Consider the following 18,644-nt stretch of genomic DNA (forward strand, 5'->3'; position numbering starts at 1 on the left):
ACGAGGATTTTTTGTTTGGTAAATGGCAACTTAATTTGGAAAGGTATGAATATGGATTAAGTATGCTATTCTTATATGTATATAAATACGTGTGAATGTCATTACCGTATACATAAGTATGAATGTCATTACCGTATATATAAGTATGAATGTCGTTATTATTATATATAAGTATGAATGTCATTATTATTATACATATATGTAAATTATCATATATATATAAGTTGAGTTGCACTTGACATGCATAAATGTATCCTACAAAATTCCGAATAATTTCTACAAATACACTTATATGTCCACTACAAGAGAACTTCAAAAGTGGGTCAAGCCTCTGTACTCCTCACAATACTCGTCAATACCCCTCACACACTGTACTCCTCACAATACTCGTCAATACCCCTCACACACTGTACTCCTCACAATACTCGTCAATACCCCTCACACACACACACAATCCGCACGACTGAGACCACAGCAGAACCCACTGCGACCCCTTCTAAACCCATGACCAATAATCACAATGGCAGAGCCGCTGACGAAACTGTTATAGTGATTCGTTCAATGTTGAAAATAGTATTTGGTTATGCAGATAGTAAGTCGCGATAACAGGAAATCCGTATGTGAACCCAATCAGACAGAGAGAGAGAGAGACTTGTTCCCACCATACAAGATTTATTTTAGTTGTTAGAATGGGGTCATATGGGTAGGTTTCTCACGGTCAGGGATCGTAAGCCTGTTACATTTATCATGGTCCCTCTAGCCCCCAGGATACAACCCACAACAGTTGACTAACTCTCTGGTCCCTATTTACTGCTAGGCGAACAGAACATAACGTTAATGGAAATGCGCTCAAAAGTCTGCGGGAATCGAACCTGGGACCTTTATGGTTGTTATAACCAGCAGCGCTAACTACTGCGCTAACTACCCTGTGATCTGACCCCCGGGGACAATGGTACGATCCCTACCAAAAGGTCTTGAAGACTTGCCACCACCAGGACTCATCAAATATTTACGCATCCACTCACGAAACCTGTACATCTATTACCAATCAAGAGGATTTGTTTACACATATTAATTAAACAGCTTATGAACTCCAAAGCACTACGAGGTTGTTCGTAACAACCTCGACGGTTGTTTAAAACAACAATAACCTTGTGTTCTGATGTTTACAAACTCGTAAATTGTAAACAATGCTGCCATTATTAGTGAAAGGTGCACACGTGCCGCAGGTGGTTACCTAAATGCTTGACGAAATACAACAATCGTGTTCTAGGATTAATGTTTACCTGAATTTACCCGAGAGCCACTAACTAGTTTTTACTAATTAGTATTAAGTAATTAATACTAATTAGTATTAATTAATTAATACTAATTAGTATTAAGTTCTAGATATTAATGTTTTTCTTGCCCGAAACGCATTGCGTAATAGTGGCTTTAGGCATTGTATGTACTAGCTCTATCTATATATCAATCCATTAATGTAACATCACTTGTATGTATGTACCTTACCTGAATAAACATATTTATTTTATTTTATTTATTTTAACTCTAGGGGGCTTGGGCCTGGGAGCCGGTCGGCCGAGCGGACAGCACGTTGGACTTGTGATCCTGTGGTCCCGGGTTCGATCCCAGGCGCCGGCGAGAAACAATGGGCAGAGTTTCTTTCACCCTATGCCCCTGTTACTTACCAGTAAAATAGGCGCGTTTCCTATCACCTAATACCCCTGTCCACCTAGCAGTATCCTGGGAAGGGGTCTGTAGTTCGACCCCTGGGGTGATGAACCCCGATATAGGCCTAACATGTACTGTAAGTACAAATTGGCTGCCTGTTCCCCGACACAATAACTTATTAAACCATTATTATTAGAGAGAGGAAAGTTTGGCATAGTTATACCTTCATATACGGGTTTGCAGTTTTCTGTAAATTCCTTGCATCTCGTTTTCTGTGCATTTAACAAATTACTGTACAGAAGACAGTACATTTAAACAAGTATACAAGACACTAACAAAATTTCTACTGCTACTACTATAAATAATAATAATAATAATAATAATAATAATAATAATAATTATTATTATTATTATTTATAGTAGTAGCAGTAGAAATTTTGTTAGTGTCTTGTATACTTGTTTAAATGTACTGTCTTCTGTACAGTAATTTGTTAAATGCACAGAAAACGAGATGCAAGGAATTTACAGAAAACTGCAAACCCGTATATGAAGGTATAACTATGCCAAACTTTCCTCTCTCTAATAATAATGGTTTAATAAGTTATTGTGTCGGGGAACAGGCAGCCAATTTGTACTTACAGTACATGTTAGGCCTATATCGGGGTTCATCACCCCAGGGGTCGAACTACAGACCCCTTCCCAGGATACTGCTAGGTGGACAGGGGTATTAGGTGATAGGAAACGCGCCTATTTTACTGGTAAGTAACAGGGGCATAGGGTGAAAGAAACTCTGCCCATTGTTTCTCGCCGGCGCCTGGGATCGAACCCGGGACCACAGGATCACAAGTCCAACGTGCTGTCCGCTCGGCCGACCGGCTCCCAGGCCCAAGCCCCCTAGAGTTAAAATAAATAAAATAAAATAAATATGTTTATTCAGGTAAGGTACATACATACAAGTGATGTTACATTAATGGATTGATATATAGATAGAGCTAGTACATACAATGCCTAAAGCCACTATTACGCAATGCGTTTCGGGCAAGAAAAACATTAATATCTAGAACTTAATACTAATTAGTATTAATTAATTAATACTAATTAGTATTAATTACTTAATACTAATTAGTAAAACTAGTTAGTGGCTCTCGGGTAAATTCAGGTAAACATTAATCCTAGAACACGATTGTTGTATTTCGTCAAGCATTTAGGTAACCACCTGCGGCACGTGTGCACCTTTCACTAATAATGGCAGCATTGTTTACAATTTACGAGTTTGTAAACATCAGAACACAAGGTTATTGTTGTTTTAAACAACCGTCGAGGTTGTTACGAACAACCTCGTAGTGCTTTGGAGTTCATAAGCTGTTTAATTAATATGTGTAAACAAATCCTCTTGATTGGTAATAGATGTACAGGTTTCGTGAGTGGATGCGTAAATATTTGATGAGTCCTGGTGGTGGCAAGTCTTCAAGACCTTTTGGTAGGGATCGTACCATTGTCCCCGGGGGTCAGATCACAGGGTAGTTAGCGCAGTAGTTAGCGCTGCTGGTTATAACAACCATAAAGGTCCCAGGTTCGATTCCCGCAGACTTTTGAGCGCATTTCCATTAACGTTATGTTCTGTTCGCCTAGCAGTAAATAGGGACCAGAGAGTTAGTCAACTGTTGTGGGTTGTATCCTGGGGGCTAGAGGGACCATGATAAATGTAACAGTAATATTATTATTATTTGTATTATTAAAAAATATGTAATACCTTTCTCTGATAATATGATTAATCTATTTTTATAATCCCAGCTTCTTGATGAGTATGCAGAGTTTACCATCGTCTCGGACTATGTTCAGGGCAAAAGCATAGCTGCTGGTTAGTCAGTAAGCTATTGTGGTGACCTTATACCAACCTTCCACAGACTGATAGGCATTAAGCCCCAGCACGTCCACTCTAAACCATTACCGGAGTAATTGGGGAGAGACTTAACCAAAGCATTTGTATATTGGAAGGTATAAGTGAACGAACCGGGCATGTTTTCGTAAAAATATTTCGTTCACTATTTTCGTTCGTTCGTTGAACATAAGCCTTATTCAATTTAACCCGTAATCAGTAAAGACTTAATTTTGGCCACTTACGTAAAGTCAAACTCATTTTGTTTAATTGTAAATAGAATTGTTTAATTGTAAATAAATACATTTATAAATTATAGTCACTTTATAATCCAAAAGCGACGTTCTTTTTAAGAGGACAGGGGCCAGATTCACGAAAGTACTTACGCAAGCACTTACGAACCTGTACATCTTTTCTCAATCTTTGGCGGCTTTGTTTACAATTATTAAACAGTTAATGAGCTCCGAAGCACCAGGAGGCTGTTTATAACAACAACAACAGTTGATTGGGACGTTCTCATGCTTGTAAACTGTTTAATAAATGTAACCAAAGCCGTCAAAGATTGAGGAAAGCTGTACACGTTCGTAAGTATTTGCGTAAGTGCTTTCGTGAATCTGGCCCCAGGTTGATAGCAAGGGATCCCCTTGGACTGAGTATAGCATAAAGTTATTAAGGCTTCTTGCCTAGAATTGGCCCAGCTCACTGACAACTACCTCTTCTAGTATTCTTAAACGCAAGTGATAACTCTTGTAATATAATATACATGTGACAGTTCTTCTAATACTCTTACGTCAGTGGCATCTCTTCTGATATTCTACGTCAGTGACAGCTTCTGATTCTCTACGTCGTCAGTGACAGCTTCTGATTCTCTACGTCGTCAGTGACAGCTTCTGATTCTCTACGTCGTCAGTGACAGCTTCTGATTCTCTACAACGTCAGTGACAGCTTCTGATTCTCTACAACGTCAGTGACAGCTTCTGATTCTCTACAACGTCAGTGACAGCTTCTGATTCTCTACGTCGTCAGTGACAGCTTCTGAGTCTCTACAACGTCAGTGACAGCTTCTGATTCTCTACAACGTCAGTGATAGCCAGCTCTTCTAATCTTTCCTTCACTTTCATGAGGGAGAAGGAATAATTTAGCCGACTGTCAGCAATTAGCCAAGTGTGATTCACAAGGAAGGCTAACTGCGGTACTTATGTTCCCTCCACAGCCTCGTTGTGACGTACGCCTCCCTGTCTGTCTGTCTGTCTTTCCCGGCTCATCGCGGCGTCTCCCACTTACTCCACACACACGGTTGACAGGTGGAAGGCTGACAGGTGGATGGCTGACAGGTGGATGGCTGACGAGGTAAGTCAAGCTAACACAATCACGTCTCTACCCGGAGCTACAGTTAAATATTATGCAGGAGTTAATCTTAAAAAATTCATTTTGATGCACTGATATGCATCAGATGTCTCAGTCTCCGTGGTGTAGTGGTAAGACACTCGCCTGGCGTTCCGCGAGCGCTATGTCATGGGTTCGTATCCTGGCCGGGGAGGATTTACTGGGCGCAATTCCTTAACTGTAGCCTCTGTTTAACGCAACAGTAAAATGTGTACTTGGATGAAAAAACGATTCTTCGCGGCAGGGGATCGTATTCCAGGGACCATAGGATTAAGGTCTTGCCCGAAACGCTACGCGTACTAGTGGCTGTACAAGAATGTAACAACTCTTGTATATATCTCAAAAAAAAAAAAGATGAACTGGTTGCCCAATCACCACATGCACCGCAGAACCATCCAACAGGAGACGGTGGGAAGGATACATTGGCGCGTATAGTGACAGTAGCAAACCTGGGATACTCGTCTACGGTTTACGGTAGTCTGGGGGCCTATGACACGTAAATAACGTTAACATGGTAGCGCTGGGAGTGAGAAATCCGATGGTTAGTCCATATCATCACACTGCCATGCAAGATGACCAACATGTGTTGCTCATCTGGATGAGCTCATCAAGACGCTGTTGCTACCAATATGTAAACTCTATTAGCAAACACCCAATCTTAAGTGGTTTGAATCTTAATTGAATCGAACAATCTTAAGTTCGTGGTTTGTTTATTTTGTAACTTGCTTAGTTAAAACACTGAGGCCCGGTTATTGAAACCCATTAAGAACCTGTCAACCCCATTATAAACCTCTTTGAAACCCATTATGAACCTCTGTAAACAGCCCGTCATAATCAACACAGGCTAAATGTCCGTTAATCCAAGCACCAAAACTTCATTCATAAATTAAAAACGTTTACACTCACAAACTGATGACGTTCGAACATTTCTCGAACAATGCTTCACTGGCGACCTCTGTTCAAATTGCTCGTCCTTTAATGCTTCACTCACACACTGCGAATTCATATAATTGCCAACAGATCCAAAACACCAAATCCTAACCAAGGCCTAGCTACATACACAATTCTAATATACAGTAAAATTCCATTTTAATCAAGGGAAATACATTTTTTTTTAATACGCCGAAGATTATAATTGATGTTCGGTGTATCAATTGACCCCCAATTGATAGTCTTTGGGGATCGACCGCCGCTTGGAAGAGCACGGCTGAAGGCTGGGTTGTGGGGATTACATCTTACTTTGTCTCTGTCGAGAAACAATAGTCAGAGAAACACACAGGGACAGAATCTTTGAATTTTTCATCGATGAAAAAAGCTAGGTAACATTTCCTAGAAACCAAAAATCACCAGGTGCTTAGGGAGTGTTGCCTGAGGAGTGTGATGTGGGGCTGTACAATGGAGCCATCAACGGTGATACTGTTGCCTGAGGAGTGTGATGTGGAGCTGTACAGTGGAGCCATCAACGGTGATACTGTTGCCTGAGGAGTGTGATGTGGTGCTGTACAGTGGAGCCATCAACAGTGATACTGTTGCCTGAGGAGTGTGATGTGAAGCTGTACAATGGAGCCATCAACGGTGATACTGTTGCCTGAGGAGTGTGATGTGGTGCTGTACAGTGGAGCCATCAACAGTGATACTGTTGCCTGAGGAGTGTGATGTGAAGCTGTACAATGGAGCCATCAACGGTGATACTGTTGCCTGAGGAGTGTGATGTGAAGCTGTACAATGGAGCCATCAACGGTGATACTGTTGCCTGAGGAGTGTGATGTGGTGCTGTACAATGGAGCCATCAACGGTGATACTGTTGCCTGAGGAGTGTGATGTGAAGCTGTACAATGGAGCCATCAACGGTAATACTGTTGCCTGAGGAGTGTGATGTGAAGCTGTACAATGGAGCCATCAACGGTGATACTGTTGCCTGAGGAGTGTGATGTGAAGCTGTACAATGGAGCCATCAACGGTGATACTGTTGCTTGAGCCTAGGAATGCCGCCGCCAGCCAGGTGGAGACCGTAGTTACTGCTGTTTAATACTTACAGCCCGTCTCCGGCGCTCTCACGGCCAGACATGGGGACGAACTCCTCTAGGTATTGTTTCCTCGTCTACCGCCTTCGGGTCGGGTTACTCCCACGTGCAGCGAGGAGTAACGTGGCTGACCACGTGATATTGATGACCAAACCACACGTCAGAAATACGACGTTTCGGTCCGTCGTTCGGCGTCCGTAATTCACAGTCCCCTGACACGAACAAGGGGACACACGTGGAAACTTAGTACCCAGATGAGCCACAGAGACGTTAGAAAGAATTTTTTCAGTGTCAGAGTAGTTAATAAATGGAATGCACTAGGAAGTGATGTGGTGGCGGCTGACTCCATACACAGTTTCAAATGTAGATATGATAGAGCCCAGTAGGCTCAGGAATCTGTACACCAGTTGACTGACAGTTGAGAGGCGGGACCAAAGAGCCAAAGCTCAACCCCCGCAAGCACAATTAGGTGAGTACAGTCCAGGGACTAAGGCTCGAGTCTCGGCCCGAGATAAACAATTAGATTAATTTTCTTTTATCTGATGCCTCTGTTCACCTAGCAGTTAATAGGTACCTGTGAGTTAGAAATCTGTTTGTGGGCTGCGTCCCGATGATGTGTGCGAGAGAAAAATATGTAGTAGGTATGATAAGAGAAAATAGGCCTTGGAGTAAGTACATTAGACAACAGACTGAAAGGGGATGGGGGGGGGGGTCAAGAGGCACAAATAGGTTAATACAAATAGGTGAACGCACACATGGATGGGACACCGCGAAAGCGTCTTTATGGTACGCATTAAACCTGATGGTTAGATGAGTTTTTAGAATTCAATCATCACTTGAGAATCAAACATAGAAAGTTTGGCCGTAAATCTTTCCACCCATTACGTGACAAATTTTATCCCAAGGTTATTAAACTTTGGACCGAGACATCGAGAACTACCTAATTAACTACCAGAGTTCAGACAAGATGAAACCCAGAGTCGGCGCTTCCATCACTCCAGCTAAATCTCTTCAGTCATAACAACTTATCTTTGTCAACTACAGTGGCTCATAAACTCGCCAAAATAGGACCAAAACCTCGTTCTTAAGAACTATCTTATCTGAGCCACGTTCTAGTATTTGTTGAGGTAAATACAGGAGGACCCCAAGGTGTGAGACGGCCGCTAGTGAGTACTAGGAGGTTCTTAGTGGTTTTAGTGTGGTGTTGGGGGCTTGTCACGGCTTACTGCGCATGTCACGGCTTACTGCGCGTGTCACGACTTACTGTGCGTGTCACGGCTTACTGTGCGTGTCACGGCTTACTGCGCGTGTCACGGCTTACTGCGCGTGTCACGGCTTACTGCGCGTGTCACGGCTTACTGCGCGTGTCACAGCTTACTGTGCGTGTCACGGCTTACTGTGCGTGTCACGGCTTACTGTGCGTGTCACGGCTTACTGCGCGTGTCACGGCTTACCTGCGCGTGTCACGGCTTACTGCGCGTGTCGCGCGTGTCCCGACTTACCTGCGCGTGTCACGGCTTACTGTGCGTGTCACGGCTTACTGCGCGTGTCCCGACTTACCTGCGCGTGTCACGGCTTACTGTGCGTGTCACGGCTTACTGCTCGTGTCACGACTTACCTGCGCGTGTCACGGCTTACTGTGCATGTCACGGCTTACTGCGCGTGTCACGACTTACCTGCGCGTGTCACGGCTTACCTGCGCGTGTCACGGCATACCTGCGCGTGTCACGGCGATTTTTCTGCGTTCCTTACCTGACATGGAGGTGGTATTTAAGCCATTTATGTGCAAAATAATTAATATAAAGTGAAGTGGATACTTAGTGTGCAGGGTCACCACTACCACCTCACACTTAACATCACTCAGTATGCACCACAAGTAAAATTAATTTAAGGTTTAAGTGTGGGATGGTAACTCACACTTAAGGTTTGCACAAGTCTCATCTCGTGAGACATGACAGAGGTCGTAAGTGCCAGGAGGATGACAGAGGTCGTAAGTGCCAGGAGGATGACAGAGGTCGTAAGTGCCAGGAGGATGACAGAGGTCGTAAGTGCCAGGAGGATGACAGCTGGCGACTGGCGGGGAGGAGAAAGATGTGGTTTATTTCTAGCCAAATAGAGTCATAGGTTTTCAAGATCCAACGGGATGACTTGAGCATTCTTGCCATTTGATTCAATTATCTCTTCTCCATTCTCATTCTAATGGATTTTCCTTTCCTACGTCCATCAATCATTTTGGTCATCCTCCGTCTCTTGGCCCTTTCTTGAGGTTATCTTGAGATGATTTCGGGGCTTTAGTGTCCCCGCGGCCCGGTCCTCGACCAGGCCTCCACCCCCAGGAAGCAGCCCGTGACAGCTGACCAACACCCAGGTACCTATTTTACTGCTAGGTAACAGGGGCATTGGGTAAAAGAAACTCTGCCCATTGTTTCTCTCCGGCGTCCAGGATCGAACCCGGGACCACAGGATCACAAGTCCGCTCGGCCGACCGGCTCCTACCCAGAGGGAAGCCTCGGTACTATAACACTTGCTATAATATCTACTAAATATATCCTAAAAACTTTATAAGGGTTCCGGAACGACCGAAACGTCGTCACCTTCATTTGTTTTCGACCATATATCATATGTGACTTATTAAGAGGGACCTAAATAATTACGCAATATTGCGTTAACGTAAGGTCGACCTGGGTCATCGGACTCCCCAAAGTGTAGAATACACTTACACGATGCCATAGAAAAGTTGGTTTCTAAGATGTTATCACAGAGAAGGTTGGGGGGGGGGGGAGAAGGTGGGGGGGGGGGGGGAGAAGGTGGGGGGGGGGGGAGAAGGTGGGGGGGGGGAGAAGGTGGGGGGGGGAGAAGGTGGGGGGGGGAAGGATGTATGTGGACCGATATTCCTTATTTATTTTGTTTTGTCCCCACCATCAAAGATATATATATATATATATATATATATATATATATATATATATATATATATATATATATATATATATATATATATATATATATTTATATATATATATATATATATATATATATATATATATATATATATATATATATATATACTGCCTGCATGAGAGATGGTTATTTCACATGACAAAGGACAGTAGATACAAGCACCAATATCACACACATACATGGTATACATAACCCCCCATTCCCTCTACTGCTCAGTAGCATCGTCAGTATACATGAGTATACATCACTGGCCTCCCACAGCAACACAGACCACGCTCACCATCAACATATTTCTGCATTATAGCATTTCCAATACAGCTGCTTGCTTGCCATCACTCCCTCACGTGCAGTATATCACATAGATATATATAGATATATCTATGTTGCTTCTCTAGTATCATTATATTCTAGGGTTGACAATACAGATGACACAGCTTAACATGTATCATCTTCAGCTCCCAATCTCACGTGTCATTACATAACATTACATTACAAATACATTACTTGTATTTTGTATGTTTCGTGATGTATTATATTGATTATTGCAGTACACACACAGCGTAAGCACGTCATTGTTAATATTTTTACGTTGATACAACGTTGAGAGACGTTGAAATACATTGAGGATACGTTGTTACGTTAATTCGTCCTTGTAGGCATCTGGTATGATCATTTATTCAGGCCTTGTCCAGTGCCAGATTGTCAATGGTTGCAATTCCAGTCAACAAGATAAGTGTCTTTCAAGACGTTATCTGTTCTTGCTGATAACAGCAGTGAGCTGAGGTTACTTTACCTGTTCTTGCATGTTCACGACAGCAGGGGGGGGGGGGTGAGGCAGTGAGCGAGGGGGCGGTACGAGTGAAGGAGGGGGCGGTACGAGTGAGGGAGGGGGCGGCGCCAGTGAGGGAGGGGGCGGTGCCAGTAAGGGAGGGGGCGGCGCCAGTGAGGGAGGGGGCGGTGCCAGTGAGGGAGGGGGCGGTGCCAGTGAGGGAGGGGGCGGCGCCAGTAAGGGAGGGGGCGGTGCCAGTGAGGGAGGGGGCGGTGCCAGTGAGGGAGGGGGCGGCGCCAGTGAGGGAGGGGGCGGCGCCAGTGAGGGAGGGGGCGGTGCCAGTGAGGGAGGGGGCGGTGCCAGTGAGGGAGGGGGCGGCGCCAGTAAGGGAGGGGGCGGTGCCAGTGAGGGAGGGGGCGGTGCCAGTGAGGGAGGGGGCGGTGCCAGTAAGGGAGGGGGCGGTGCCAGTGAGGGAGGGGGCGGTGCCAGTGAGGGAGGGGGCGGTGCCATTGAGGGAGGGGGCGGCGCGAGTGAGGAAGGGGGCGGTGCCAGTAAGGGAGGGGGCGGTACGAGTGAGGGAGGGGGCGGCGCGAGTGAGGAAGGGGGCGGTGCCAGTAAGGGAGGGGGCGGTGCCAGTGAGGGAGGGGGCGGCGCCAGTGAGGGAGGGGGCGGCGCCAGTGAGGGAGGGGGCGGTGCCAGTAAGGGAGGGGGCGGTGCCAGTGAGGGAGGGGGCGGCGCCAGTGAGGGAGGGGGCGGTACGAGTGAGGGAGGGGGCGGTGCCAGTGAGGGAGGGGGCGGTACGAGTGAGGGAGGGGGCGGCGCGAGTGAGGAAGGGGGCGGCGCCTATGAGGGAGGGGGCGGCGCGAGTGAGGGAGGGGGCGGTGCCAGTGAGGTGAGGAAGGAATAGGGGGCGGGGGATGTAGGGTGAAGGAGAGGCGGTGCTAGTGAAGGAGGGGGGCGGCGCCCCCGGCTCATGAAGCTCATCACGGACGCTAACTACCAAAATACCACGCTGTGAGTCACACAGCCTCATGACTCACACACCCTCACCTCACACGACCCCGCCCCCTTCCCCCCTCACCCGCTCTCACATATTTATTTCTCAACGCCACTCAAAAACCCACATACTGTGCAAGAACATCCGGGTTCTCCTCTCTAAATAACAAGAACAAACAAGAAAATGCGAGCATGAAGGGGAAGAGGGGGAGGAGGGGGAGGGGAGGTGGGGGGGAAGGTGGGGAGGGGGGAGGGGGGGACGCGAGGAGTCTGATGATTTGTTTTTTTGTGAGATAAACACTGGCTGCCAGTTTCCTGGAGTGAGCCAGATCCCGGAATACTCTCCGCCAGCCATACCTTCCTCACCCAGCCCCAGAGCCCTCTCCCCAGCCCCCAGAGCCCTCTCCCCAGCCCCAGAGCCCTCTCCCCCAGCCCCACAGCCCTCTCTCCAGCCCCAGAGCCCTCTCCCCAGCCCCAGAGCCCTCTCCCCAGCCCCACAGCCCTCTCCCCAGCCCCAGAGTCCTCTCCCCAGCCCCACAACCCTCTCCCCAGCCCCAGAGCCCTCTCCCCAGCCCCACAGCCCTCTCCCCAGACCCACAGCCCTCTCCCCAGCCCCACAACCCTCTCCCCAGCCCCACAGCCCTCTCCCCAGCCCCACAGCCCTCTCCCCAGCCCCACAGCCCTCTCCCCACCCCCACAGCCCTCTCCCCAGCCCCACAGCCCTCTCCCCAGCCCCACAGCCCTCTCCCCAGCCCCACAACCCTCTCCCCAGCCCCACAGCCCTCTCCCCAGCCCCACAGCCCTCTCCCCACCCCCACAGCCCTCTCCCCAGCCCCACAGCCCTCTCCCCACCCCCACAGCCCTCTCCCCAGCCCCACAACCCTCTCCCCAGCCCCACAGCCCTCTCCCCACCCCCACAGCCCTCTCCCCAGCCCCACAGCCTTCTCCCCACCCCCACAGCCCTCTCCCCAGCCCCACAACCCTCTCCCCAGCCCCACAGCCCTCTCCCCACCCCCACAGCCCTCTCCCCAGCCCCACAACCCTCTCCCCAGCCCCACAGCCCTCTCCCCACCCCCACAGCCCTCTCCCCAGCCCCACAGCCCTCTCCCCACCCCCACAGCCCTCTCCCCAGCCCCACAACCCTCTCCCCAGCCCCACAGCCCTCTCCCCAGCCCCACAGCCCTCTCCCCAGCCCCACAGCCCTCTCCCCAGCCCCACAACCCTCTCCCCAGCCCCACAGCCCTCTCCCCACCCACACAGCCCTCTCCCCAGCCCCACAGCCCTCTCCCCACCCCCACAGCCCTCTCCCCAGCCCCACAACCCTCTCCCCAGCCCCACAGCCCTCTCCCCAGCCCCTACAGCCCTCTCCCCAGCCCCACAGCCCTCTCCCCACCCCCACAGCCCTCTCCCCAGCCCCACAACCCTCTCCCCAGCCCCACAGCCCTCTCCCCAGCCCCACAGCCCTCTCCCCAGCCCCACAGCCCTCTCCCCACCCCCACAGCCCTCTCCCCACCCCCACAGCCCTCTCCCCAGCCCCACAGCCCTCTCCCCAGCCCCACAGCCCTCTCCCCACCCCCACAGCCCTCTCCCCAACCCCACAGCCCTCTCCCCAGCCCCACAGCCCTCTCCCCAGCCCCACAGCCCTCTCCCCAGCTTTACAGCTTTACTGTAAGGTCATCTCTCCTTCTTTTATCTCTAGAAGTTTATAGATCTCAGATCATATGGGTTTACATTGAAGATAAGCTAGTGGAGTGAGCGGGTAATTTTTACCTGGTTAGGAGCGAAAAAGTTCACTCGCCAGAGATTAAAAGATTAGCGAGAATAGCAGACAAATTGAGTGCGTTTCACTTGTATTAATTCAACATGGATGAATAATTCAATAAATACAGTAATTGAAGTAATAACCAATATGGGTTAAGTACTTATATTAGGTTAACGTGAATGTAGAATAAAGATCAAGGCTCGTATGCCATCAAAGAAACAGTAACGTCATTTAGAATAGCGGACAAGTTGTATGTCACATATGCACTTATTAATAAGCCAATATTGACTATAAGCCAGTGCAAGAACGGGTTGCAAGTTCATCAGTCTCCGTCTCTGACCTTAACCCTGGATCAAGGTCATGCGGCCGGGGTGACCACCACCTTCCGTATTGTTAATTCTTAAGTTATAAATTCAGGTCACTATTCAATATTGTAATTGGAAATAGCCGGGCTCGAGCTGCCTATAGAAGTACCATCAGTTTCAATAGTAATTCAATCATGTGGGTGGCCAGTAAATAAGATTGGCTTGCAGGCGATGAGTCACAATAACGTGGCTGAAGTATGTTGACCAGACCACACACTAGAAGTTGAAGGGACGACGACGTTTCGGTCCGTCCTGGACCATTCTCAAGTTCGATTCTTGAGAATGGTCGAAAAGTCGAAACGTCGTCGTCCCTTCAACTTCTAGTGTGTGGTCTGGTTAAGATTGGCTTGTTCAATTTACCCTGCTTAGTAGTCTAGTAGTCAGAGAGGCTGGCGGAGTAATCTTAGCTAGCTTCACAGTCTGGAAACCCAACCACTTGGGCTGGACGGTAGAGCGACGGTCTCGCTTCATGCAGGTCGGCGTTCAATCCCCGACCGTCCAAGTGGTTGGGCACCATTCCTTCCACCCGGCCCATCCCAAATCCTTCCCCTGACCCTTCCCAGTGCTATATAGTCGCAATAGCTTGGCGATTTCCCTTGATAATTCCCTCACCTAGTTGTGCTTGCGGAGATTGAGCGCTGGCTCTTTGGTCCCGCCTCTCAATCGTCAATCTACTGGTGTACAGATTCCTGAGCTTCTCGAGCTCTATCATATTTACATTTGAAACTGTGTATGGAGTCAGCCTCCACCGCATCACCTCCCAGTGCATTCCAATTACTAACTAAATGTTCTTTTTAATGTCTCTGTGACTCATTTGGGTACTCAGCTTCTCAGTGTGTGTGTGTGGGTGGGTGGGTGTTTTTGCGTGAATAAAAAGGGAGGGAAAGAGAATTTGAGATAATCTGAGAGAGAGAGAGAGAGAGAGAGAGAGAGAGAGAGAGAGAGAGAGAGAGAGAGAGAGAGAGAGAGAGAGAGAGAGAGAGAGAGTGAGAGAGAGAGAGAGAGAGAGAGAATAAGCGAGACCGGGGAGAATAGCATGAGACAGAAGGAAGGAGAGGCAAGAGATGAAGAGGAGAGGTGAAGGGAGGAGGGGGCAGGGAGAAGTAGGGTGGGGGTGGGGGAGGGGGCAGGGAGAAGTAGGGTGGGGGTGGGGAGGGGGCGGAGCCAGGAGAGCCTGTAAACAGCTGGACTCTGATGGCAATAACCTTCTGAGAGAAAAATAAACATTTCTTCACCATAGAAGCTGAACCAGGCAGGGGTAGCCCCCACACCAGGCAGGGGTAGCCCCCACACCAGGCAGGGGTAGCCCCCACACCAGGCAGGGGTAGCCCCACACCAGGCAGGGGTAGCCCCCACACCAGGCAGGGGTAGCCTCCACACCAGGCAGGGGTAGCCCCCACACCAGGCAGGGGTAGCCCCCACACCAGGCAGGGGTAGCCTCCACACCAGGCAGGGGTAGCCCCCACACCAGGCAGGGGTAGCCCCCACACCAGGCAGGGGTAGCCTCCACACCAGGCAGGGGTAGCTACCACACCAGGCAGGGGTAGCCTCCACACCAGGCAGGGGTAGCCTCCACACCAGGCAGGGGTAGCCCCCACACCAGGCAGGGGTAGCCCCCACACCAGGCAGGGGTAGCCCCCCACACCAGGCAGGGGTAGCCACCACACCAGGCAGGGGTAGCCTCCACACCAGGCATGGGTAGCCTCCACACCAGGCAGGGGTAGCCCCCACACCAGGCAGGGGTAGCCCCCACACCAGGCAGGGGTAGCCACCACACCAGGCAGGAGTAGCCCCCACACCAGGCAGGGGTAGCCTCCACACCAGGCAGGGGTAGCCCCCACACCAGGCAGGGGTAGCCCCCACACCAGGCAGGGGTAGCCACCACACCAGGCAGGGGTAGCCTCCACACCAGGCAGGGGTAGCCTCCACACCAGGCAGGGGTAGCCCCCACACCAGGCAGGGGTAGCCTACACACCAGGCAGGGGTAGCTACCACACCAGGCAGGGGTAGCTACCACACCAGGCAGGGGTAGCCCCCACACCAGGCAGGGGTAGCCCCCACACCAGGCAGGGGTAGCCTACACACCAGGCAGGGGTAGCTACCACACCAGGCAGGGGTAGCTACCACACCAGGCAGGGGTAGCCCCCACACCAACCAAGAACGCAGTACTGTGTTACAACCAATGATTGCAAGTTCGTCCTGAAACATACAATTTAATACAAATATTACTCACTCTCCCCCACACACATAGTAAGTCCCACAACTATGTGTTCAAAATATGACAGGGTGCCTTTATGTAGTGCCAGGGAGTGGGGGTGGTGCCAAGGAAAGCACCCAGGTAAAGGCTCCCTCGAGGGAAAAAAAACATGGCTGATTTAATACCTACGTTAGCACATAACTTGCCGGGTAAACCCATGGGTGAATTGATTTCCGTCTTGTGAGTAACATAGATTGGTCAGGATCTCAAACTGGCATGCTGGTCCTGCGTCACAACCGCAGTAAAAGTTACATAGATAAAAAAACATTATATATATATGTACATATGAATATAAACAACACTGATAAATTAATATGTACATCGTACATGAGTACATATGCTGCCAGAGGTGCTGCAATATCCCCATATTTATAGTTATGTAACAAATTCAATAGTTTAATTTATGAAATATCCAGTAAAACTCTAGGGACCTTTAACCCCCAGGTTCATTTATCACTAAAAAAAATGAGTTTTCATCCCCGTAATGGAGAAACTATAGTTTCATTAAGGGATTTGCTTATACTTCATTAGGAGTATAGGTAGAGTAGTAGTCGGAGCGCAGTAGTCTGAGCGCAGTAGTCGGAGCGCAGTGGTCAGCGCAGCTGGTTCTCAGCCGAAAGATTTCGGATTCCATCACCGCAACCCGACGCAGACGTTTGGGCATATTTCCTCTTGCCAGATGCCTCTGTTCACCAAGCAGTAAATCAGTAACCGTGGAATTTGGCCACTGTTGTGGGGTGAAACCTGGAAAATGTTGGCCTAAAGTTGTTGTTGTTTAAGATTCGCTACCTGGAACAAAAAGTTCCAAGTAGCACGGGCTATGGTGAGCCCGTACGTGGCCTAGAGGGACCTCGATACCTTAACAAAATCTTTTTGTCCCCGCCAATGGGAGACAAGAGAATTATATCTCTTGTATCTCAACGGGAGATAAAAGTCAAGAGAATTCCCCCGGTAATTTGTCCCCACTTCTTGCCAACAGGAAATTTTATCAAATATATCATGAACAAAAAGTTGTTGATAGAATCATTGTTATGATTACACAAAATCAACAAATTTCACACGTTGTTGCAATTCGTGTTTCATCAGTTGTTTTTTATACAAAAATGTTAAATCTTTATTATCATCTTGCAGCTTCTGTTCCGAGTTATCCATATGTAAGGAAAACCAAGTTATTTACAACTTTTGATAAAATACTTGGGCATGATAGGAGTAGCGGTGGTGATTTCGACAGTTTGGTGAACTCTTTGGGTAATTGGGTTGAGACACGTTGGGTAATTCTTGCACAATGCCCTTTAAGTGATCCTTTAGTGACAGTCTACTATCCTGAACCACACCCCTCCCTAGATCTCTTTGTACGAGTTGTTTAATATCTTGTCACGTAATTTGTAGGTTGTGTGTGGCCTATTTTCTCCTATTCCACATTACATACTGTGGTATATATTTACACTGAGTTCCATCTACCATGTGTTGCTTTATTTACTTTGTTGTGTGTGTGTGTGTGTGTGTGTGTGTGTGTGTGTGTGTGTGTGTGTGTGTGTGTGTGTGTGTGTGTGTGTGTGTGTGTGTGTGTGTGTGTGTGTGTGTGTGTGTGTGTGTGTGTGTGTGTGTGTGTGTGTGTGTGTTTGTGTGTGTGTGTGTGTGTGTGTGCATACTATTTGTATTTACTATTTATATCGGCAAAATCGAGCTATGGATCCAGACTTTCTCACCAATATATTTTTCATCTATTATGTCTACCATATGCACCACATGTACTCCACATATACATTGCATATGTACAAATTATATGCGTGTGCTTGGGAGTATCCAGGATGCAGCTTCGAATCCCCTCGTGGCTCTTAACTGATTTTCTCATTCTCTTATTACCAGCGTCTCTAACAATAAATCCCAGTAACCCTGTTTATCGTATTCAGAACATTCATGTATTGATTTTTTTGGGCTCTAAATTCATACTAATCATGATCCTCCTGACCTTCGTCGCAACCAGACTTTGCAGTTTCAACAGGAAGAGTTTCAACTAGATGCTGCCCATCAGCTTATTCATCAACATCCAAAAGTTCAGATCTGTAAGACTCCAGACTTGGCAGCCAAGGCAAACAAATGGATATTTTTGGCTGTCACAGCCTTAGGTCTAATTCTTGACACCATTCGTCTCGCCGGCATATAAGATGAGTGTAGTTGGGAGGTTTCCCTCCGCCTCCTCCGGATAGACCCGCTCTGAGAAGTATGTATCGTCTGGGGGTTTATATATAAAAGGTGAGCACGAACCCCCTAGTTCTCTAGTGGTGTTACTGGCCTTATATGGGGAAGTCGAGTTGACTCCGCCCTCGCCAGCCCCGCCACCACCACCACCCAACAACCCAACCCCTCCACCAGCTCCAACTACCACTACCTCCTCCCCACCAACACCCCCTACTAAAACAGTTCCCCCTTACCCCTTCCCTTAAACACCACCCCCTACCCTAACTCTCCTTATCTCTCGACTTGTGTATACCAACTCGCGCCCAGGACAATGTTAAGGAATGAATATTAGGCTATATATTGAGAGAAAACAGGACATGCGGACATAAGTGG

General features: G+C 48.3%; 1 protein-coding gene across 2 annotated transcripts in view; it reads right to left on the reverse strand.

Annotated features, from left to right (window-relative positions):
* LOC123762105 (uncharacterized) overlaps nt 1-18,644 on the reverse strand; it is a 135,952-nt gene that overhangs the window by 67,531 nt on the left and 49,777 nt on the right. The window lies entirely within an intron of this gene.

This window comes from Procambarus clarkii, chromosome 34 (genome assembly GCF_040958095.1).
Source record: "Procambarus clarkii isolate CNS0578487 chromosome 34, FALCON_Pclarkii_2.0, whole genome shotgun sequence".
Taxonomy (NCBI): domain Eukaryota; kingdom Metazoa; phylum Arthropoda; class Malacostraca; order Decapoda; family Cambaridae; genus Procambarus; species Procambarus clarkii.